This window comes from Apis cerana, linkage group LG11 (genome assembly GCF_029169275.1).
Source record: "Apis cerana isolate GH-2021 linkage group LG11, AcerK_1.0, whole genome shotgun sequence".
Taxonomy (NCBI): Eukaryota; Metazoa; Arthropoda; class Insecta; order Hymenoptera; family Apidae; genus Apis; species Apis cerana.
This window is the reverse complement of record NC_083862.1, coordinates 8,302,230-8,327,676: the sequence shown is the minus strand read 5'-3', so window position 1 is coordinate 8,327,676 and position 25,447 is coordinate 8,302,230. Positions and strand designations below refer to the sequence as shown.

Genomic DNA, 25,447 nt, shown 5'->3' with positions numbered 1-25,447 from the left:
AAAGGAAAGTTTGAAATAACTACTGATCCGAACGAAACTACGTGCTCTCTCTCTCTACGTGTGGTTAGATTCCTTGAACGAATCATCCTGGAAAATTCTGGGACTTTTTCTGGGGTATTTCTGGGGGATAAATTCTTATACTTGAGAAAGAAAAATCTTCAAATTTCATTTTGATCCATCATCGAAGGGAGGAAGAAGAGCAAACCTTGGATCCTTGAAAAACTCGATAATAAAGATTCTTTCCTTCTTCCTTTCCACGCAATAGAAAAAAAAAATAAACCACATCCTTGAAACCGCATCTCGGATTACACGCCCGTTACTTCCCGTTACTTCGAGCTTGTCATCGCGATAAATTCGCGAATTCCACGGCTGAGTAATAAAATTCAGCCTTTAAAACGCGAATAAATAGCGGGTCGAAGCCAGGTCGAGTTTGTTAATCCCTCGCCGCGCCTCGGATGCTCCCGTTTTTTTCCTCCCCCTTTTTTTTTCAAAGCTCGGCTCGCTCGCGTGATCGTATAAAATCGGTGGAATTCCAACGGCCAACGTGGGATAGCTTCTCTACAGGTCTTTGCGCGAGGAATTAAACCTCATATATCACGGTCATAAATAAATAAATGAATAAATGTATATATATTTCCTCCCTCTCTCTCTCTTTCTTCCTTCTTTACGATTCTCTCTTTCTCTCTCTCTCCTTTTCGATTTTCTCTGCTCGAAGGTACTCGTTGGTTCATGAAATGGCGGTGGCAGAGGAGAAGGAGGCGGGAACAAGGCTCGACACCCCCGTGGAATCGGCGAATATCAATCCAGTGACCCGGAAATGTAATATCCGCTGCACATCTCGTGCACGTCGCCAGGATGTTCGCATATAGTTACGATAATGGATCGTAAACATTTTGGTGGAGAGGGAGAGAGAGAAATCAAAATTGGTGGAGATGACTGATGGCTACTAGTTGGATCGTGTTGATCAGGCGTGTCTTTATTAAAATTCGAGAGAATTGAAAACTAGAGGGAAAAAGAAATATTGTATCAACGAGTCGAAAAGAGAAGTTGGCTCGAAGAATCGATTTTAATTATTCAGAAGAATTTAATTATTTACTACTTTCAATTCTTTTCCAAAGTTTATCAATAGATTGTGCGTGTATTGATATTCGACGCTCTGATGATTTTTGCATTCGTTACGATCTTTTTAAAATGCTTTGCAATTCCCGGGTGACTTGTTTTCAATAATTTGAGCATGTTTTATTTATAAGCAAATTATCCTTGTTTCGTTATTACTTGTCCCAGAGATTCGATAATCTCCGCGCATGGCACACCTGTCAAAAACTGTCCCCAATGCCGGCGAAATCTCGATTCCATCGTTTTTTATCGGCCGCGTTTATTGTTCACGGTGGAATAGAATGACGAGATCCGCAAACAATTGGACGATGCGTGACCAGAAGCTGTAAAATTTCCTTCGCGTCTTTTATTCTTCGGGTCATCGTTCTACTCGTTCGAGCGTATCTGTATTCTCGTGAATGGGTTATAACTATAAGGTTAGATCTCTCTTTGTAACAATTGTTTAAATTGTACAAAGACAGGAGGTGGAATAATCAGTATGTTTATTTCTATTTCTTGAATATTTTTAGTTTCTTTTTTTTCCTCGAGCATTGACGAGCTTATTGTCATTTTGACGTTTCAAAATATTAAAATAGCATAGTTAATTCTGTTAAAAATTGTATAAAAAAATACAAAAAGGTTTTGTTGAAAAGTATAGAATAATAAAGTTATTAAACGTGGAATATTTTGATAAAAAATTATTTCTTGCGACACAATTTATCACTCGTTAATTCTACTTCGATCCAGAGATTGCGAAGAAAATGTATTACATTTAAACAAATGTACGTAAATTTATTATCGTTGACTATTTCTCAACAAAAATTCCAAGAGTATCCGTTAATAGCGACCTCACCTGCTTCGAGCAATTCGACTGCCCTCGTACACTTCGAAGCTACCTCAAAGTCGACTAGGCGAGAGGTTAACCCAAATACTTAGTCGTGAAGTAATGTTAACTTAGTTCCAGAGAAACCTCGGTGGAAGGTAATAAAAAAGAAAAAAAGAAAGAAAGAAAGAAAAGGGAGGAGACCTGTATCCGCCGACTGTTCTACGCCTAAGATTTATGTCTCGTAGTTATTATTGAGCGGTCAGAGGCGTGTCACCGTTCTGATTCACAGACGTGTAATTTCAAAATGTTTCTTTATCAAGTAATTTCTTAGATCTGGACGTCTGATTTCAAGAATATCAAGGATGACGAGTCGAAAAATCCTACAACCGAAATATCAATCGAAATGTCAAGCGACGAATATTTAAACGATCTCGTGAGACATTAAAACTTATCCGTAAGAATCACAATGTTGAAATTTAGCGATTAATAATCTTGCAAGTTTTATTTGGGAGTGACGAAAACGGAAGATAATCTGTCGAGAATTAAAATTTGCATAATTAATTGAACGAAAGTTCCAGCAGCGGGCGGTTAAAAACAGAGTTCTGAAAACTGTCAACCGGAGGGCAACTGAATGTGGGCTTCCCCGAAACACGCGTATCCCACAACGAAACTTTCTAATTTATTGCCGCGACCGGCCGTTTAATTTATCGCGATTCGGATAAAGTGTTATGAATCCAGATGAAACAGCTCGAAAACGATTTCGAATAATTCGATTTACCGGCAACTAATTATGCAAATAAAATAGTTAATCGTTAACTTTGCAACTTTCAAGCCTCTTTTTTAATCTCACTCATATACTCATCAACACTTTTACAGTACATTTTCGTATTCACAGATCGACAGACGATTGATCGCAACTTGAAAATCGTATCCTCGCTTTTATGCACGATTTTTCTTGGAAGAAAATTGTTCGAAGACAATTCAAATAGAGAATGATATAATGATATAATGAAAAGTGTTAAGAAAGCTTCTCACACGAATGGATATATACACATTTCTTTTTCAGAAAATGTTTTCATTTAAGAGAGCTATACTTAAGGGAGAAGATTATCGTTGAATTCTACGATTCTGAAGAAGAAACGCTACGCGAAAGGAGTAAAATTTGTCACTCAATCGTCACTCTAACTGTGCTAACACCGGAACACGGTGGAAACAGGGTAGAACTCGTAAGGTATCGCAAAATTGATCGGGGCAATTATCTGTGGCGTTTAATGGAAATTTTATGTTAATACGTGGTATATAAGTGTACGAGTTAACAAGTTAATCCAGTGTTAACGGCAAGTGTATAGCCGTTATTCGTTTCATTTATCTTTATGACGAGTCGCTTCCACGAATCAGAAACGGTGGAATTGATGGAGGTTGGATGACGGATGACCCGACATCCAGCCTTGCCTAGATCTCGATTGCGAAACGAGAACTATTTAAGGTCGAAAGAGCTATGAAATGGAGTACGGAGATAATGTTTTCCGATAAGAAACCCGTGACGAACTGCACAGCATTTATATCCTTCGCTGCCTTCCACGTAAAAGAAACCTCATATTTAACGCTTAATTGCAGGCCCCTGCGCGCTAAATAAGCAAGTAGTACAGTCGCGAATAAAGCCGACACGGCCCGTCCTATACGCCATTTTCTCCGATATTTTACATCGTTTGTTTCGACGAATTATTATTTCCACGAAAGAGGAGCAATTTTAAAAATCGATTGTTCTTTAACCGGGTCACTAGTAGTGATACTATGATACTTTTCTTCTTCTCCTTATTTTAACGTTTATAAATATATATTACAATCGAAAATCGAAAATAAATTTCTTGCTTTTAATTATAGCTGCCTTTCTATTTAACCTTTTTATTATTCTAAAACCGAGAATAGGAGAATCAGTTTTAATCGGATCGTTTTTAACGCGTTATATAAAGAGAATAATTTACTTTTGATAGAAATTATATCATAGAACGGGGAATTCTATCTTTTATTGCCAATAAAAATAATCATCATAATCAATATAATAAATATCATTCGACTGCCATCTTCGATACAAAATTATCCTATTTCGCGGGTCTTGATCGTTTTTTCTTACCGTTTCATCGTATTCGAACTGTAATTCCACTTTGTGCCCGTCACGTTCGTTCTTCTTCGCCCTTTGACCTCCCACCGGCCGGAAGTTAAACTCGACTCCCCGATTTCGTGCAACCTTCCTTTCAACTTGGGGTGAAACTTGGTTGGATTTCCTAAAATCCATTTGGACACGCGTTTCCACTCGAAACAAAGCCATCGCTTGTTCGAATCGTTTCGAATCGTTCCCTTTCGCCCGTCTAAAACGCTTGTCACTTGCACCAGATGCACCAGACTCGATTCATTTACATCTAGCGTTACGGAGAGATTCATTTACTCTCTCGTTACCTATTCGTTCTAATTCAACCAGACGTTGAATCGATTAAACAACAATTACATGGGAATTTTTCTCTCTCTCTCTCTCTCTCTTTTATTCTCTTCCGTTTCCTCTCCTCTTTACGTTGCGTTTACTCGATGCGCAATCTGAGAGGTGAAGAAGAAAAAAAAAAGAAAAGAAAAACAAAAAAATGGAACGAGCCGGACAAAGGGATGCGGAGTTCCTTTTCAAACTTCGTATTCCCTGACAAATTGACTTTAAGAACTATTGTTTTATAAATTAGCCTCGAATGCTCTCTTTTCTCTCGAATTTATTGGATTTACATTAACCAGGAAAAGTTCCAAATTGATTCCATTGTTATTTGCCTTCGGGCAGATTTGCAGAAATAAACTCGTGAAAAATAATAGGGGAACAAATTTAAGTTTCTTGCCTCTTGTGCAGCTGTAAAATATGGATTTGTATATATATATATGAAATGTTATATATTATTTTTTTGAATAGTTTGAAATACAACTGGAAAACGAGGAAGGGACACCAATTTACAGTTTAATTACAGTAAAACTCGAGCTTTCTTTCGTTATGCGCAATTCTTGTTAAATTTGAACGATTATCTGCGAAACTGAAAAGAAAGAATCCCCGCCATCTCTCGTGTATTCTCGAATCCCTTGTTCCTTCCTTTCTGCGGACCACGGTCATAATTTCACGCAGTGCGACGTTCTGCGACATTGATATATCGATTTTTTCCTCGACAAAGTAGCCTAACATGACCTGTCTCGTTTCAAAAATTAAAGAAGAGGAAAAAAGAACTCTCAACGAATGCTTAAAAATTCGTATGCTTATTAATATTACAACCAAAACAAAAATCGCAATTGGGAAACGAGATAATTCACGAGAGGATACGCGACGAAAAAGAGGGAGAGCGAAGAAGGAGAAGAGAGTTATCGAGGAGGCGCAAGGGGGCGGGTGAAACTTTTATGCGGGATACGCGTGATTTCCTTCAAGGTACATATTTGCGTATCCCGCAATCAATGCGGCTGTTTGCACGCGAACAGTTCCCCCGTTGTTTTACCGCTCGGGCACAATTATCCCGAATATATGCGCCGAGTGCATCCTCACCCTGTCCCTCCCTGTCATATAACGAGGAAACCGCGGCGTCGTCCATCCCGTCGTCCTCGTGACAGGTCGAAATGAAAAACTGTCCGGCCACCAATAAACGTCACCGCTAATTCGCGTAATCAGCCACCGAATCAACGTGGCCTAAATTCTGGGGAAGGAAAATTTTTTCTCCTTCCAGCGAGATTTTGAAAATTAAATTTGAACGGACGTGAGACAGAGAGAGAGAGAGGGAGAGGGAGGAATTGTTGGAGATATATTTGGGAGAAAATTTGGGCGGTTCTGCCTCTTTGTTTAATTAAAACAGGGGAGCATTGATCAGGTGGACGCGACGAGAACGAAGTTTGAAATCGTTCCTTGCTTTTTAATATCGCGCTCCACGAGAAGGTTTCTTCTCGTTTGATGGATTTTGGTATTGCCTTGGGCGAGGCGAGTTTTAATCACCAGGGTTTCGTTAATGGGGACGGTTGTACCCGCGGCCGTTCTCAATTGCGTGGGAATTGGTAGGTCGATGGAAATTGTTCTGTTCCCAGCTTTTCTGATTCCTCTGCGAGATATTTCACGGTGGCGGTTATAATATTTATGATGGGTAGATTAGAAATAGGTGGATTCGGAGCCGAAGTATCTTTTTACGTGATATAGTAATTATTTAAAAATTGATTCTTTCCGACTGATTAATTTGTATAATTACACGTAATTGTACACTTTATATGCTACTTTAATTCGAATTGTTTTTATACACATGAATAAATCTCGTCTTTGAGTTTCAATGAACGAAATAATCTGTGTATTTATTTTCTTCCCCCTCTCTTTTACGTATTTATCTCGTATATCGTTTCTTGTATATCTTTCTGTCCACAAATTTCAAGAGTAGAGAAAGGAAATTAGTTTTTTAACAGATCTTGGAGTCAGTTTGTCCGAGAAGGGATACGAAGGTTTGAAAGAAACTTTGTATCGTTGCCAAACTTTTGTCTGGTATTAAAAGGAACAAATCCCTTACATCTTTTAACCAGAAACAGCGTTCCCCAGAGAAAAAGGCTTTTTACATTTTTTTCTCAATTATAAATTAATAAAATAATTACTTGTATATAAAATCAAGCGGATTTCAAAGCATCTATTTCATTGGAAAGGTGTTTAAAATATTTACTTATCTTTCTCTCAAAAATTTCTTCGATTACTCCATCTTCAACCCGTATAACCACTTCACAATTATCCATGTTATTAACGCGAATAATTAATTTTACATTTTTTTCTCTCCTCTCAATTATAAATTTGTGAATAATTGAATGAAACTATTTCATTGGAAAGGTGTTAATTTTAATATAAATATTTATTTATCTTCCTCTCAAAAATTTCTTCGATTACTCCATCTTCAATCCGTATAACCACTTCATAATTATCCATGTTATTAACGCGGATAATTAATCCGCCAATTTTTTCAACGCCATCGAATATACTCCGCCTCAAATTCGCGTATTTATTCGATTCAGTTGCTCGCGTTACAGCTCAGGAATTTCAACGAGCATTAATGTTCCAAAAGTTTTCTATACGAGCCTCATTAAAAATCCTTTTGGCGTGTGGCGCATAAGTGATCGCCAAGTACGCATTACGGATAGCATATAATTGCACCAAAGCAATAAAGATACGACTAATCTGTCGGGCTGATCTTCCCGCTGGAATTAATGAATTTTCGCCGATTCCAGGTATTCGTCGCTTTACAATTATTGAAAGATTAAGAGGAAGGTCGAAATCGTCGTAGTTAACCTCTCCTCCCAACGTGGTGAAAAATCACTCGTGGATAATGGGGGAATGAACTTAACAGGCGGCTTCGAAATGAAAATTTCTCCACCCCCCCCCACCCACCCCTGTTAGGAAAATCGACCGAGAAATATTTTAATATTATCTGGAAAATATGCGCGTGCGAAAGCTCGGGGCTTGTTGTTTGGCAAATGTGATGGTATTAAATCGCCATAATACACGAATACGTCGCACGTAACGTTCCATTATAAAATCCATTATAAAATTCCATTATAAACTTGATATTGAATATACGCGTGCAACGTGGACATTTTTATGGGGGTTGAGACGTAACGATAAAAACATTTTTAGATTTTTACTTGCTGGCTGAAGGTGTATTGAAAATTATTCTATGCTTCTCGAGACAGGTGATATTATTCAGAGAAATCGTTTAATAATTTTAATTATTCTGATTATTTTCTCGTATCTTTGTGAAAGATTCCCGAATATAGCTTCCTCTTTCGAGCTTCTTTAATTTCGATAAACAAGGATAAAAATGTAAGTGAAATTTAAATCGTTAAGATTCACTTGTTTTAAAGATTTTAAATCGTTGATGTAAAAATTGATATAGAAAGGGATACTTTCGAATAAAACACTGGAGTGTTTGCAAATAGCTCGTTGAATTTTGTATACGCTTCGAAGCAGGTATGCATTGTGAAGAAGCTGCATGCATCTTTAATCTTCGGGAACTGGTTCAAAAGCATAACTCTTTACGTCGTTACGAAGTTTAGATTTTTTTCATATTTTATAATTTATTTACTCGCGCACACTGAATGATAAACAAGGATTATCTCCCTGATTATTAATTATATATCAAATTCGTATATAAGAAGGTATACATTGCATAAAAATTTCAAATCTCAAGTCGAATCATTTTCTTAATACCTCACATCAAGAGATAAGACAATCCATGCAAGATCAAGGAAAATTTATCACCATTTTTTATCATCTTATTCTTCTTCAACAATAAAACATTGAATCGCAAACTCTATTCAGCTTCTCCAATAGAATGATCCTTTCTTCCTCGATATAATAAATAATCACAGCAAGTTGTCGTAAATCCCTTTCTGATCGTTAAAACAACCATCCTCCCCTACTTTATCCACGAAAAGCCAACCTTGATGCACTTCTCCGATTCATCAAAAGCCATCGAGCCGCTTGCCAATTTGACATGGTTCGCTTAGAGTTGAAGAGGACAGCGGAGAATGGTATTGGCTGTCTCGTGATTGTTCCAGGAAGCTCTCAAGGCTCCTCAAAATCTCTATTGGTGGTCGTCGATCGAGAAGAAATCACGGCCGGGTGAACGCACGATACGTCGACCATCGACTGTGCGCGGATCATTACTTGCTATCGCGCGTGACGCGAGCCGTGAATCGTCGAAATTTCCATACAACGAGGAACGTTCGTTCGCTTCGTTTATTTTTGAAACTTTCCTAAATATAAACACTCTCTCGTCGAACAAGCGAGCACGATTTATGACGCCGTTTAAATAATACAACATCGACCCGAAATCAAGTTTAATTTCTATCGAAAACGAGCAAACGTTTCGCTTCTGGTGATAATGATAATAATAATTCATCATCAGGTGCAATGATTCGAATGATGGAAAACTCGCCTCGATAAACAATTCAATCCGACCGATTTAAGCTTAATTTTAATTTTAAAGAAATGGCTTCTATATTGCCTTCTTTTCGATAAAAATCGATCACAATATCGTGTGACAATGGGCGTATGTAAATTCTAATTGTTTGATGTGAAAATACTTTACTTGTACGTAAAGTACAAAGCACACCAAGCTACTATAAATGATATGTTACAGAGATTAAGTTACAGAGATTAATTTTCAGAATCCTTCCTTTTTTTTATATCCATAGAAAAGGAAAATCAATATCAGATCAAATTTTGACTCTTGCCTCGAACAATTTCGCGTTGATACTTGGATACTAATAAAAATTTTTCAAGTAAAATTGACTTTCAGCCAGGCTGAATCGGCCAATTGGATCACAGCGTGTTATTCAACGTCGCTCAATTTGCCTCAATTTGATTCGTTTCTTCGGGATTATCTTTTATTTTCGCGATCCACGGTGAAAACGGATTATTATTTATGGAATAACTTCCACGTTTGATATCCACGCGAAATCGCTTTGTACCAGACGCTAAATTATCGTCAACTTTCCGTCCATTCCGCTTAGTTAAACATTGCTTTCATTCCACGTATGCAAATATCATAGTATGCCGCAAAAATGTCGTGCCAACTGTGTGTCAGGTTTGCGCTTTAAAACTTTCATCGAAATAAAACGCATCGATGCGCCGTTTCGAAACTTCTTTCCACATTGTCCACGGCGTTATATTCATTCGTTTTCCAATTTTTCGTTTCGATAAATTACAGTTTTGATATGCGCGATATTTTCCGTGACAATTTGATATTCGAGCGTAAAAAAAAAAAGGAAATGATCAATTGCAGTTATTTTTTTTTTTTGCAAAAAAGCCTCGAAAAATATTCGTCGCTTTCGAAATTTTATAATTGAAATTGGCATTAACGGAGAGTGTATCAAACTGCGTAGAAACGATGTATAAATTTTAATATTACGTATATATATATATGTAAATATGTATCTTGATTGATTTATTGTAACATTTATCACAACCTTTGAATTATAAAATTGTTTTGAAAATTATAAATAAATTTTACGTATATATATATATATCTATTTTAAATATACACGAGAAATGAGACGCGTCTGACTATTAACGCGAATAACTACTCACTATTCCGTGGATGTATTTACATACAATACATTTGCTGAAAATTATTCCGCAGAAAAATCCACATAATGCACATGACACCCAAAAAGATACAAAAGTATCCAAAGAATAATACTCTCCTCGGTAAAAATATTCTATTTAAAAATATAAATTAAAATTTTTATCATTTTCGTTGCAAGTACATTTCAAGTTTAAAAAAAGTATACAGAATTTTTCTTAACGTTGCTTAAAAATTTTCCAATTAATTTTAAAAATATAGAATATTCCACTTAATAAATATTGTATTATTTAAAGAACGAATCGCGCTTATAAAAATCAGAATAATCCACTCGGCTATTTAGACACAGTCGGTGCAAAAGATGGATACGAAAGATAACCAGGATCACGTCACGTTCAGGCATGGCGTAAGTCCAGAACGGAAACGTAGCAGCAACGTGATGGACAGCGTTAGAAGAGCGTATCCCTCTTTGACGTTGAGTTTTCCCCGTTTCTATCGTAGTTACCGCGCAGTTGACTTAATGGAGTGCTTCGCCCTCATTAGCGAGCGTAACGACAAGTGTTCCGGTTCCGCGGCAGACATTTTCAGCGCGAGAGCTTTAGACTTTTCTTATTTTCTTTTTTTCTTTTCTTTTTTCTTTTTTTTTTTTTTTGCTTGGCAACTTTCGTCGCCGCGTATCGGCTCACGAGCCTCTCTCTCTCTCTCTTCTCTCGCGTCACTTCGAGCAGAACTCGTTTCTTTCTCGTTATTTATTTACTTATTTATTTTGTTTATTTATTTCTCTCTCTCTCTCTTTTCCTTTCTCTTTCCAATGTTTGTTTTAATACGCGTACGCGTAATTAAGATGGTGGCGAGACGTATTCGGCGGGATAAACGGGGCCAACATCGTTAAATGCTCTCCTTGCAAATAATGCACGATAATTTAGCGTTCCGGTATGAGGTTTCAAATTATGAATACGCGGAATATTTTTTAATGACGTGTCTCTCTCCTGGCGAGGGACCACTAAACCGTGGATTATTCGAATGTTTGCTGATTCTTGGAAATTAGTGGATTTTTATCGGGAACGTTTAATTCTTGCACGGATAAGGTAATTTAAAATATTCTAATATTTATTCGCTCTGCGTTAAAGATTTTTTCCATTAATTTCCGTTAATATCCTATTCGTATCTAACAATGTATCAGCTTAATTGTACAAATTATACAGATTATTTATTTATGGAATCGATCATTTATCGAGACAAAGAGAATTATTCTTAACGAATGAGAAATAAAAATGAAAAAGATAAGCTGATAATCGTATAATAAATTTCTTGATATTTAAAAACAGAAGATGGAGGGATGTGAAATATTAATTGCCATAATTAAGTTTACATAAGATGTTATAAAATCTTGTATCGTGTATTACTTGTATACGACAATCTATTTTTGAAGGTACTGCATACTCAAAGGAGGTATGCTATACAATTTGGAGGGACGACAGTCGAATCTTAATTAGGGTCTCATCGTCGGCAGCTCGATTGCTCTGTTATGATCCTGTCAGTAGAACTAACGATCTCAGCGCTGTGAACTATATATGCGTATGTTAATGCACGCTTAATTATTGCAAAACCCATATTGTAAATTAGCAATACCCTGATGATATAGCCATACCCTTGAACGAGATAGCGAACAACCATATATACCCGACTCTATTATCCATTACACAACGTTTTCACAAATGAGCACCTATTTCTCACGTGCATTTTTATATTAATCGTTTGTATCAATCATTTATTCAAACTATAGCTACGTACTTAAATGATATATCAATACGTAATCCATAAGAATCCCTTCATCTACGTTTCATCTACAAACAAATCTCCTTATTTACCATCCACCCATCTGGCAAGAGAGAGCATTAATCCGTGACGAGGGTAACGATGCTAAATAATCATCGAGTTCCATTAAACGCGGCAAATTACATTTGAAAGTGAAAGAGAGCGTGTGTGTGTCTTGAAAACGAGCCTTTTAACGGGGGAGGGACACGTGGATCGACCCGTGTGCTCCCCCCACGTCCGTTTTCCTAACTTTCCGATGAAATTTTCATGAGAGATCGTCACACGGTATACGTCGAGCATCGTGTCCGAATCGTGTCGATAAACAACGTGTCGTCACGTGGAAAGTATAGCACGACGGGAACCAATTTGCATTGTTCGAGGGACACGAATCCCTCCATTTTCGCGCGTACGAATCTTTGCGATGGCGGAAGAACCTCGTCCCTCCCCGATATTTTTCAGTTTAGTCGCCTCTGTTTACGGATCCTGGATAAATATGCCGCGATGCGACAGGGTGGATTTTTATAGCGTAGAGTTGCGATATTTTGGAGCGTGTTCGAGGAGGAGTATTGGCGGGGAAGTGCATTTTTCTCGTTCCTTTTCCTTTTTCTTTTTTTCGTTTGTTTTTTCTCCGCTGTTTGGCATGGGGAACGATCATCCGAACGACGCTTTTCGACGTTTAATCTGTACGTTTGCATAGACCGGGGGGGATATCGGAAAATAAAATATTAATACTTGCGCGGATGGTGGCTCGAATATCAGGGAATGAACGTTTTTCTTTCTTTCTTTTTTTTCGAAATATATTACGCGAGATTGTTTATGCAGCGTCTCGAAATTTATTCCGCGTATTTTTGTATTTTTACGAAAATGTATCGACGTGTAAAAGTGGCATAATTTATGAATCATTTTTTAAGGTGTTTTTTTTAAGGCGAGGGAATGTTTTTATTAGAAAAACTGCACGGTATAAAAGGATGTATGCGATGTTGAAACGGTTCTTTTATGTTATATATTCTTTTTTACGAGATTGCGTTTTCTTTTTCTTTTTCTCTATTAAAATTTAAAAGAGTAATAAATTTTCCGCAAGAATTAATTCTGTTTCTTATCTTTATGAAATCAACTAATACGTGACTTTATTCGTGGCTCTGAAATTTGGCAAAAGAATGATATTATTTAATAATTCTTAATAACAAATTTGCCTAAAAATTTCCTATAATTGATAAACAAGAATATAATACGTTAAATTTCAAGACGATGAAGTGTGCCAACTATGTCTTACAAATTAACTAGTAAACCGAGATTCTGCAGAACACTTGACCCCTAGCGGAAATAAAAAGATTCCAACTCTCGTTGACCGGAAGTATTGATTAATTAGAAGAGTCTCTCGAAATTTAACGATGTTACAGCACAAAAATCCTCGCTATTCAATCCGCAAATATATACATTCTTTCTCTTTTATAAATAAATTTCATTGAAACCATCGTGTCAATTATCATGTTATCAAACGAGTCAGAAAATTTTCTTTATTTCAAAATCTTGAATAACCTCTCCTCTTCCACTCATAAACTTCCAATCAAAATTTATTCCTAGAATCTTGTTGAAACTAATACTATCATTGAATTTCAAAGATTTTCTCCATTCCTTATCCACGAATATTTATGCATTTATAGAAACTTTCGAGATAAGAAAGAAGAAAGGTTCTTTTTTTCTGGATAACCCCATATCTTGAGAAATGTAAATTTTAAAAAATTAACAATTCCAAACGGATCCTTAATTCAATAATCCATTTTCTTGATTATATCCATACGCAATTTTAATTTGCATAAACGTATCTCCTGTTCGGACGATTGCCAGACGAGGGCAACGATTCAATCTCGCCCCTCGATCAGGATCGCAATTTACGTGTCGAGATACGTGTCCAAGTATCACCTCCTCCAAATGTTTGCGCACCCTTCGTCGATGAGAATCCGGAGCATTCCGGCCGAATGAAACTGGTCGGCGAGAATCTAATCATTTTTCTCCGGCTTGTTTGCAGAATTCAATTATGTGCAATCAGGACGATGATCGAAAGTCTCTCCAGAATGCCAGTAATAAGAAGGATCGTGAAAGTGAGATAGGTGGATGGGCGGGGATACGAAGCGGGGAGGAAGGAAGAGGGAGAGAGAGGGTAAAATGAAGCGAGCAAAGGATAAGTGTGGAGCAATCTTTCGACAAGTAGATTTTAACGGGCGTAGAATTTTAATCACTTTCACGGAATGAAATTACACTGGGTGCAAAAGGGCCCGGCCGGAAGTCGTGGCGTGGAGGAAAAGGTGGCGGTTCTTTCGGGAGGAAATTGTAGGACGTCGGACGTTAGTTTCTATGTTCGTTTGTACGAAATTTATGAAACTTTGTCCCAAGTTTTCTTGATTGGTAAAGGTATATAAAGGCTGTTGCAGATTCGCAGCTCTCCTTCCAAAGCTTTGTCGAAATTTTTGAAAGTTTGATCGTTTGCTAACACAAAGGGGTGAGAATTCGAGATTGGATAAGAAAATTTTTTTAAGAGTAATTGTTACAAGTTTCAGAGATTGGGTTAGAAATAGTCTGTGAGATTAATAATCGAGTTTTGATTTTGTTATTGAGCAAATATTTAATATCTGTTTTCTTCAAAATAAAATTTTCCAGTAATTTGAACTTGAGCTCAACGTAAAGTGGATTTTTTTATGAAACGAATGCTTCGATTGCATTGCGAACGCAGAAATTGTGCAATTTTGTATTATTTTCCATCGAAATTATAATTTTATTATATTTCACGTTATATATTTTTTTATCTTTTATTTCTACATCAAAATAAAAATCGTATCGAAAAATTGTAAAATTTTTCTTCAAATATTTAATTGATTTCACAATTTAGAAATTAATTATCTAATTGTAACAATCCATTATTCATAGATTATTCATCTTGTCAATATAATTATCTATCCATACAATTAATTAGCTAATTATCCATAGTTTCAATAATAGTGTCTTATTTCCCTTTTGATGTTGTACGGCAACAATTATACTCCAAATTTTATTATCTCTATTCATAACCGAAGAGAATCGAAAACTGGACATAATCTGAATCCCGTTAAACCAAATAAAAATAAACCACTTTCGTTAAAAACAAGATGAAATACAAAATATACTTCACCATCCTCTCTCGTAATTACATTACCATTTTTCTCCAAAAATTTTCGAAGAAGAAAGAAAACAAATTTTCTTCTTTTAAAATTACAAATTTAAAACTTTACAAAACTTTCTATTCTCGCTCGTATCGAATTTTCCCCCCTTTATAGCGTGTCCCAATGAGAAGACAGCTTCTCTTATTTTTCGCGAGGAGGCTGCCCTCGCATTTTTCACGCGCCCCTCCTCCCCTCTTCCCCCCCTCTCCCCCTCCCGCAGAAACGTCGCGCCGTTGTCTCACAATTTTCGTCATGCACACGGTGCCCACGCATGTGCATGCATTTTATGAAACTCTAAAGGGGTAGTTTTTTTCCCTTCCCCACTCCTGGTCCCCGCTTGTCGACAACCCTTTCAGCCCCGTCTTCCGCCATTTTTTCCTCGAGACAGGCAGCCTGCATAAAGCTCCTTGGCACTGCGTCGAGGCTGGATTTAATCAAGGGCTAACTTGCACACGCGATGTTTATTCGGCGGAGTATCGCGGCCGCATAATTAAATGCATAAATAGCAGGGTATTTTTCGAGCCGAGCTTTTTTTTTCTCTCTCTCTCCTGCCATTTTTTTTTCTCTATTCTCCCTCCGCGCCCTTTTCTTCTTCTTGCGAGCGATCGTTCGCAAAGTTTGGGGGGAGCGCGTGCCTCGCGTAATTCAAGTTAATTGGCATCGATTCGGTGAATTTTGATTGCGTGTAATCCAACCCTCGCCAAGGATTTTGCGTGAGCTCGATCTCGAAGCCTCGTTTGCGCCTGTTTAACCATCGTTGGACAACGATAATTGAATTCTTTCTCTGGATTATTAGCTCGGATATTGAAATTTTTTTTCGCGGAACTAATATCGTTGAGAATTTCGAGAAATTATTTATCTCGATTAGTTTGCGATTTAAATTTATCATTTATAAAGATTTCTATTTTTTTCTACATAATCAATTAGAAAGGAGAAAAATATTATATGAACCTCCTGTATTTTTTAACATTCTTTTATTTTATTTCAGAATAATTCTGCGAATGTATATAGCGAGTATTTGATGCTTACGAATCATGGATCGTATTGAAGATGTCTCGAATAAATCCTGAAATTGAGGATAATTAAATTAGAATTGGAAGAAATTTTCTTTCTTAATATATATATATATATATATAAACAAACCATTTACTTTATCTTTCTTACAGTCTTTTAACGTCACTCCAATTTAATTTCGTTTTGTTCACTTCTTCAAGCCATTTGCCCACTTTATTCCACTGTTCCATTCTCATTTCCGCGTTATTGCTCTTATACACTGTCGTTAACTTGAAATACAGCCGCTTTACCACTTAACGCGATCGTAGTATTTGCGATCACACATCATCCCTGTTATTTCGAATGCAAGGGGGTTGAAATTAGGATCAACAGAACGGTTTCCTCGATCAATATTTAGAAATTCGATTGTTATTTCGCGGAGAAAACTTAAACATACCTACATTTCAAGCTCTTAAATCATTTTACATAGATTCTTGATCGGTATATCTGCTCGCGACAGTCACTGCTTCCAACATGTCGAATGGATATACGAATTTATATAAGAGTCAGATGCAGAGGCACGAACTCTTGATATATGCGTAATACCACTTGTAAATATATTATTTTATTGAATAACTTAACACAAAACGAATAGTGAAATTTCTCCATTCGACGGATAATTTAATAAATAAAAATCAAAAATTCTTTGTAATATCTTTATTTGAATTTCTATTTATTCTTTATTTCGAGTCACTTCAAAAATATCGAAATTTTTAAATAACCCATTAAATAAACCCATGAAAATAATTTCTATCTCTAAGAGTAGTTTCAAAATATCACGATAGGCAGGAAATAACTCGATTCGTATAATAACTTCGCTGTGCGAAGCTTGTAACCACGTATTCCCATGTTCCGTAACATTCTTAAAAAATACGATGTGGCTCCTGAATGTTTTCAAAGTACGTAGATCAAACAACCACACACATCCGCACGCGTAATTTCTCCTCAAAATTCGAATTTACCGCCCTTTACATGGCCGTGTAATTAGTTTCCGTTCTCCTCCGCGAAGCAAACGTGAAACAAAGGAAAAAAAAAAGAAAAGAGAAGAGAAATTTCCAATTTCCATTCGGATTTTTATGAATATCGAAAGTGCGAACGAGTCTCGTTCGCTCGAAAGTGATTCGTTACTGGATTTCACGGTGCGCGTCATTAAACGATGAAAATGTTTCCAAAAAAAAAGAAAAAAAAAAGAAAGAAAGACGAGCCATGCTGACGCAACAAAACTCGACGAGTGTGCCAATTGTAAACGCGAGAACCGCCTCGCGAAAATAATTTCGTACACGTGCGCGCTCACACGGTTGGGATATTAACCCGTTGTTTCGACGGTATAACTTCACTCTTGCGAGGATCAATAATGCTCGTTAAATATCTGTATGATGAAACGAACGAGAAATAATTGTTCCCACCGAATGTTTTACGATTCGCTGATCTTTTTAACGACGTGGACGCGACGTGGACGCGTCGCTTTTTTTTCTTTTTTTTTACGCGCCAACGTGAAAATACGCGCGCTGGACTCCCCCTTCTCTCCCCTTGCGAATTACCTTTCGGAATATTTCGAGATGAAATTTTGATTCCTGACATCTGGATTCGCCTCTATTTGCCTCTATTGTCGATCTTGGTTGGGTATTATTAATCTTGCTCTTATTTTGATACAAATTATTTCTACGAATTGTAGTGTACTCTCAAATATCGTACTCTCATTTCGTCACATCACACGCAAATTTAAAATTAAACGGTGCAAAAATTCGGATTAATTGATTACACAACTTTTCTAATAAGTTTGAGTTACTTCGAATCGAATTATCATACATTTAGATATCCGGAAACCTATTTCTCGTCCTTCGTATTTCTTAGAAAAGTTGATGACGTACACGTTCGAAACGTGGAAACTCTGAATATCCTGCTTGGATTAGAATTCGAATCGGATCAGATCGACTTCCATAGCTCCTCACAGCCCCTTCTTTCTATTTCTCCTCGTCCAGCTTGCTCCCCCTGCTTCTACCGACGTCGCATAAATAATTCAACGTGGACGACTCAACAGCGACAAACCATCAATTAACTTTATAACAATGCAGCCAGAAACGTGGCCCGTTGGCGGGGGCTTCATCGAAAATTCGCCGATCCGTGTAACACGTGCATCACTAGGGGGCGAGCATTAATCGTCCCTCGGCGGAGACCCCGGCGAGCAAACATTGGCCCACGAAGCAAACGTTTGCCCACGGATACGTCCTGCCCCCCTGGTGCAAGTTTGTTTAACCGAAGTTCACTTTATCGCGGCCCACACTATCACGAATATAATTGCGAAGGAGGAGGGGAATTGAGGCTGGTCGCGGCCGCTTCCGGTCCGCGGCACCCCGACACCAACGGAGAAATGTATTCCCCTCTTCAACGGCCTCGTATTTCTATTCATTGTTCGCCGATTCGGCGCCTCTCATCCGCCCCCCACTCTATATTTCCTGTCGCGAAATTGTTAACGAGTCGACTCCCGTTTTCTTGCTTTCCTCCCCCTTTTTCGAGAGAGAGGGGAGAGAAAGGAGTTTTTTGACTTCTTGCGATGATAGAAGTATTAAGGAGTTTTATTAAAAGAAGTTGAAGTTCCACGGTGTATATTGTTAATGGTTGTTAATATTGGAAGGTTATAGCGATGAGAATTCTTTTAATTTATTCTCACTGGATAGGCATTATTTATCGAAAAACAATGCATTCTCTTGAGCAGACTGTAAAATGTTCATAATTGGGAATATTATATGCAGAGGTAGAAATTTAGGTCCGCTTTAATCTGTCTGGATCTACTTGGTCCCTCGGTTCATAGAAATTTACAAGTTGTACTCAAGTTGGCGCTCTATCTATTCCGATCTCTGTTATAAATATTCAGAAAGATTGGTTCGTGGAACAAGCGGAGATTATTCCTCCGTAATTTACATTCATATGTATGCGTATCACACACACACGTACACATATATATACTTGATTACTAATGTTTCCGGTCACGTTAGATTAGAATACGTTTTATCTAAGATAATTTATGAATCAAAGAGAATAAGGAAGAATACTTTTATTAAACGAGATATTATTAATTTTTTTTATTCTACAGTTTCATCAATGTTTTCGAACGGTTGTAAAATGATTGGCGCGTGATAAATATTTGGAAAAGGAGAAACTTAATTTCGAGAAGTTTCTCGATAAATTTGATTTTTAATATCAATAATAGGGATCAAGAGAGATTCTCGTCGCACATACACTTCTCTCTTGAGAAATGCTTCGCGTTATGTTTTTATTCTGCCTTCGATAAGTTTACGTAGAAGATGCAACTCGGTTATCTGCGATGAAGCCGCGAACAGTTAAGAACACGGTGCCCCACTTTTGCTTTTGTACGAGGACTTGTAAGTAACAACGCCAATATGAAAGACACTTTATACCCGAAAATCGTTTCAACGTCACGTTTTCTCACGGTATACTCAAAACAATAACACTTTTTTCTTTGCCATGCTCGAAGCAATAAATTTACACATTTTCACGTCGCGATGCGAATTCCTTGAAATATGACATTCCAAAGTTTCGAAAAATATGGAAACAATATGGAAAAAGGTATGGAATAATATAGGTAATGAAAAAGTAATTTCAAAAGAGATGACGGGAAGAAGGTTGTAGAAGTGAAAGTGAGGATCGACAGGAGAATAGATTTGTATTTTTCGTGAGATATGTGTTCGATATATTTTTAAAAATTTAGAAATTCTTTCTTTTATTCGTTATCTCGAAATTTACCCTTCTGGCAAGCCACCCTTTCTTATTCGAATATATAAAAGATAAAATGTGTCCGTGTTTCAAAACAACCCTCGAGCTGTTTAAACTTTGAAAAATCGATACAAGTTATAAAATTTCTCTTAATAAGATACTTACGCTATTATATTTTTATAAAAAACCTTCTTTCTATCAACATTTATATTTAGAAATTTTATCAAAATATATTTTTCCATATAAAGACATTTATTCCACGTCAAACTAAAACAATCAAGCGATGGTTATTTTTTTGCTTTTTTCTTCTTTCTTTCGATCGAATTTAACTGAAAAATTTATTTGCCAACAATTCACGTTTTATTTAACGCAGCCAACGTTTGCGCTTCACTTGATATTGTGCCTCGATCGTTGCGATACGATTTTCGCTTCGATAACAAACGATCCCGAACATTGATGTTTTCTCTTCTCTTCTCTTCTTTCTTCCACCCCTATTTTTTTCCAAACAAATCGCTCGTGATTTCGATTTTTTTGAGCCATGCCTCCTCTTTGACCCTCTTGACAACAAGCCAAACCGATGTCTTATTGCAAATTTACATTTTTGCACTTTGAACGTTTCACGAGGTGAAAATTCCGATCGATGAAAACTGATGATGTTTATACACGTGTATAAATATTTACATCGATCCAATTTGATTGAATTCATTTCGCTAGTTTTCGAGATGTCAGCAAGCGAAATAACGAGCTGTTTGAACAGCTAACCCACCGACTGTCCATTATTTTTTGAACACGTATTACCGATTTATCACACACCGGGTAAATCATCGATGCAATTCATTAAAACGTCTCGTTTTATTCGCTTTGAATCAAACGCGGAATATTTAATCCTTTCTGTCCTGAAACATTTCACTCTCAAATCCTAAAAAACTGAATAAATTTCGAACAAGAAATAACAAGATAAAAAACTCTCGAGAGTTTTAACATTCACTTTCAACGAAACGTCGAGAAGCAACTCTCAAACATACGAGGAAACATTTGAATAAATTTCAAAGAGGACTTCTTAATAGTTGCTCGTTTACTTTCAACATGTTAAAAAGAACACGAACCAACGAAAAATAAATTAATAATCTTCAAGAGCGCTTTCAGTTTCGATGCAACGTCCGCTAAAAAAAAAAAAAAAAGAGAGAGAAAATAATCTCGAGAATTTTGCCGAGGGAAATACATTCGCACTCTTAACTTATCACGCTCGAAACCTGCTTTTCTCTTCACGCTCGGACGAAAAAACCACCCACGAAACAACACTCGAGAGATCCGCCACCCTCAAATGCATTCGCCTTGTTAATTGTTCTCGTGCCATTAGTCAACGAATGCATACCCCCACGCACAAGAGGTTCGTTTCTACGATCAATAATCTAAGCGCCCATCGCCCCGTTTAATCGAAGCCCACCAACTTCAAGATCGTGGTTGTTAACCGCATAATTGCCCCTAAAACCGCCTCTTATCCTGTAACTACGATAAGTGTTTACGGGTATCTTTGGGGCAATTGTGGATGCTCGATGAAAGTGGAAATTGTTTGAACGACTTGGAATGATAGGAAGGAGGGGGGGAGTGAACCATCATCCTTATTATTCTTCTCTTTAATTCGTTATTTTCCTGTTTTTATCGGGACAATTCGTTTTATTGTCGAACGAGGAATTAATCGAGAGATGATCAAATGAATGGTTTATCGAAAATTAAAGAGGAATGCTTTGTTATCCTCCTCCCTCCTCCTTTTCGTTCCTGATTGATGTTTCGATTAACTTTTCGTTGCTGTTTCGATATTTTGTTGATTGCAGATATTAAATTATCGGTGGTTTATTGTCCGGTTTTAGGCCTTCTCTCGTATTTATTATTTACGTTATATCTGTATTTCTTTTTCACTTTTAATAAAGCTTGAATGATTTATTAATTAAAACGACGAGATTTTAATTGTTATTTCCTTTGATCGTTGAAAAACACGAAATTTAATTTCGAACTTTATTTTTAAATTAAAATATAATTCCTTTGTTTATTGTTGAATTGTTGATACTTTTTAACTGCTGTATTTAAATACGAATTGAAAGTTTTAACGTTCATACGTCGATAATTGAATATAAATACAAGGAATCGTACGATGTTTCATATCTACAAATTTTTTTGCTTTTTCCAAAGTCAGTGATTTTTAAAAGGGGTTTTGAATTACCAAAAAAAAAAAAAAAAACAAAAAGATGAACAGACGTTTACGCAGTCACGTCAGTCATGTACAGTCCAGTTACGTTTGCTTTTTAAATGCATAAAAATATGTTGTAACTGAAGAAAAATATGCGCTATTGTTCTTTCGACTATAACTGGGCAAAATTTTTTCTCCCATCCCTACATTTATTATTGTTCAACTACAAAATCATTTTGCATTGTTCTCTTATCTTTGTTATGCACAATAATTATAGACTAGCGTTAATTAATTATTAGTTAATTAGGATAGATCTTTGCACCGCGATATTAATTAAACTTTATACGAATTCATGCTCTTCGTATCAAGTTATCAATTACTGCCCTTATTTCCCCTACTTAACCCACCGCGAACACTTCTCAACTAGTAACTCTAACTGGACAAGTTCGCACAACTAACTAATATTGCTCGAAACTACTTCACACATTTCATACACAATTAAACCACCCCATACTAAACTTACCCATACCATTCAAAATTTCTGTTTGCTTGTATACAAATTTTAATCCAATATTCTTAGCATCTTAACGCGACAGGAATGGAAACTTTGAGTTCTCGCGCGGATAAATAAATGGAAAATGTGGAATAATACAACGAGGCTTTTCTTTATAAGAAAATTATAAAGTTTCTTCCCTATTTCTAAAATCCCTATCGAAAATTATTCGTTCCACACTTTCGAAAGGAGAATCTTGGATACACCCATACATTGGACCGAGATAACAAAATAGAGTGTTTCGTTCGAAGGGGGATGGGGGTAAAATACGTCGAAACGCGAGTATCTGTTCCAGACACAACTATTCCAGATTACCAGATTATTTCGCCACGAGCATTTTCGAATCTCATTCGTGGAAACCCCTCGAAACCGGTTCGGGATCGAAAGTTGTCGGCCGGTGTAATGGATTCGGCCGAAATTTGAGTGTGCGTACGACGTACGACGTTGAGATTGACAGCGTTGCTGGTAACGACGTGTTGCAAACCTTAATGAGAATTTCACCTTTAGGCGAGTATTCCGTTTAACGATGCCTGCAAATTCGCCCTTGTCCAAAGATTCCTCGTGTCATTTAACGCGATTCGATACCGAGTTTGCATAATGTTTGTCTCGACCGTGGCGCCATCCACTCCATTCCTCCTCCTCCCCTTTTTTTCCTTTGAGGGTTGTTGAGTTTTTTCATTTATACTTTGGTAGGAAATATTCGAAGAGATGTAAAGGATGTACACGTGAAAGTTTTGAAAGTATTAAGTTATACGTAAATATGAATTATTTATTCAGTATATTTAGCTTATATGAAAAATATGTTTCAATAAAACTTTAAACACTTACCAACAAATCAAAGAGATATACGATACTCAAAATGTTCTTCCCCGTGCAAAGTTTGCGCAAATTTGCATAATCACCCTTAACACTTATCACATTCGCAATAACACATCCCGTATCTCTGGCCAGGCCGCATAGACTCATAGTCAAAACTACACCGACCACATTGCAATTTTCCAAAGCATACGCGTCTTCGTCATTACCATTACCCAGGAAAATCCTTATCTCCCTTCCATCGCCTAGCCTTAATGGCCTCCATTCCCATTTCTCGCCATTTTCATCCCTCTCTCTAGGTTGATCCATACACTACACTACCCGCGATATGTGCCGCGAGCATCACGTTGCGTTGAACACTTACCCCTCGAGTATAATAAAAATGTTGTCTCACATCCCTCCACCCGCCCTCCTCCACGACTCTTTCGCTTTTCCGCATTTGTCTCCTGGGTAGCTTCGTAGCTGGAAGATGCAGGGAGCCGTCGATGTGTGTTCTTTCAAAAGGTTTTTTTTTTTTAACTCGACAGTTAATTTCGCAGTTCCACGACGCACGGTTTCGACGTCCCCCTCGAATTATTCTTCCCGAGGACGTAGGTGGGTTTTCTTATTGACAAGCCAGGCTGTTTGTTTCCAAGGATGAAAAAGCGACGGTGAGTCCGTGGACAGTTCCCGTGAAATTTCTTTGCGAGCCGCGAAACATTGTTTCTCGCTAGGATGTGGGATCGAGTAAAAAGGTGTTGGTCCCAGGGGGAGAGTCGAAGAACGTTGTTGTCTCGTTTCGAGGAAACAAGAAGAAGATCGAGAGACGATCGAGTCGGTTGGAACTAACCTAACGTTTTTTGATGAGCCACCGAAGAAGAAATCGAGCCGAGGAACAAATGATGCACGACTTCTTTGGTTCGTGAAAAGTTTTGATCTTCTGTGAACTTGAAATGTAATTTAAATGTATCATCTAGATGCTACAGGAAAGAGTACTTTTATTAAGTACGGAATACTTAATAAAAATCAACTGGAAAATCTAATCCTTCCTTCGACGAATGAACTCTTGAAGCGAATCGATCGAAACCGAATTTTAACCGAATGGATGAATAATTTCGCTCCTTCGTTAACCCCTCGTCAATCAGCATCGATTTCCATTAAGAACGGTTCGGTTTTGGTCGAGAACCTTCCAGCCAGTAACGTCAAGAGCACACCGAGTTCTTAGGCGATCGCTCATCTAAGTGGGGCTTAAGTTGCAGTGATCAGACAAGAACTCCCCGAAGCTTCCTGCGCGACACCGCCGTTGACAAGTCGGTCTTACGCTGCGTCTAACCGACTAACTTTCCAAGTTTCGTCTAACTTATCCACGGGTTCGGCTACCTGCGGCGCTGATCGTCGCGAGATACAACATGGGGGTAAACACGGGATGGAATTTACTTTCTGTAAATCGTGATTCCGATTAAAGCAATCTTCCCTTCGTCCAGAAAGCGCGATTCGTTTGCAATAACAATTGCAATATAATTTAAAAATTTCTCCGATCGTTAAATATTTCTATTTATAAACGCAATTACAAGTTTTTATCGTTTTGCAGAAGTATCCGGAAAACAGATCGAATATTTATTAGAATCGGAGGAGCTAAACTTAATTAAATGGGCAATTTCCGGCATTCGTTTGCTTCGCCGGGTTGGAAACATCCGAAAAACAAGTCCCTCTACCGCTTTTCCTCAATTTATCTAGCGTAATTTACAACAAACTGACGCAGATCGCACAACTTCTCCAGATCCAATCTGGAGAATCCTTTTAATTGAATCCGACAACTTCCCCAAACACGGGTCTCGCGAAACTCATCTGCACACTGTATACAAATAAGAAGCTAAACAAACGGATAAATAGTTCTGGAGCACCAACGGGGCAAAATTTCCAAGCATACGAATCCATCGGAATATCTAATTTTTTTTGTTGTTAATTTTTATTTATTAATCCGTTTCGTTCCTTTTTCAATTTTCAATACAAAGAATAATGTGTGTATATCTAAATGTACAAGAAAATTATTCTACATATATCATA

General features: G+C 37.2%; 1 protein-coding gene across 12 annotated transcripts in view; it reads left to right on the top strand.

Moving 5' to 3' along the window:
- The window catches only part of LOC108002344 (hemicentin-2), a 349,141-nt gene that overhangs the window by 64,827 nt on the left and 258,867 nt on the right, over positions 1-25,447 (top strand). The gene's annotated exons all lie outside the window — the stretch shown is intronic.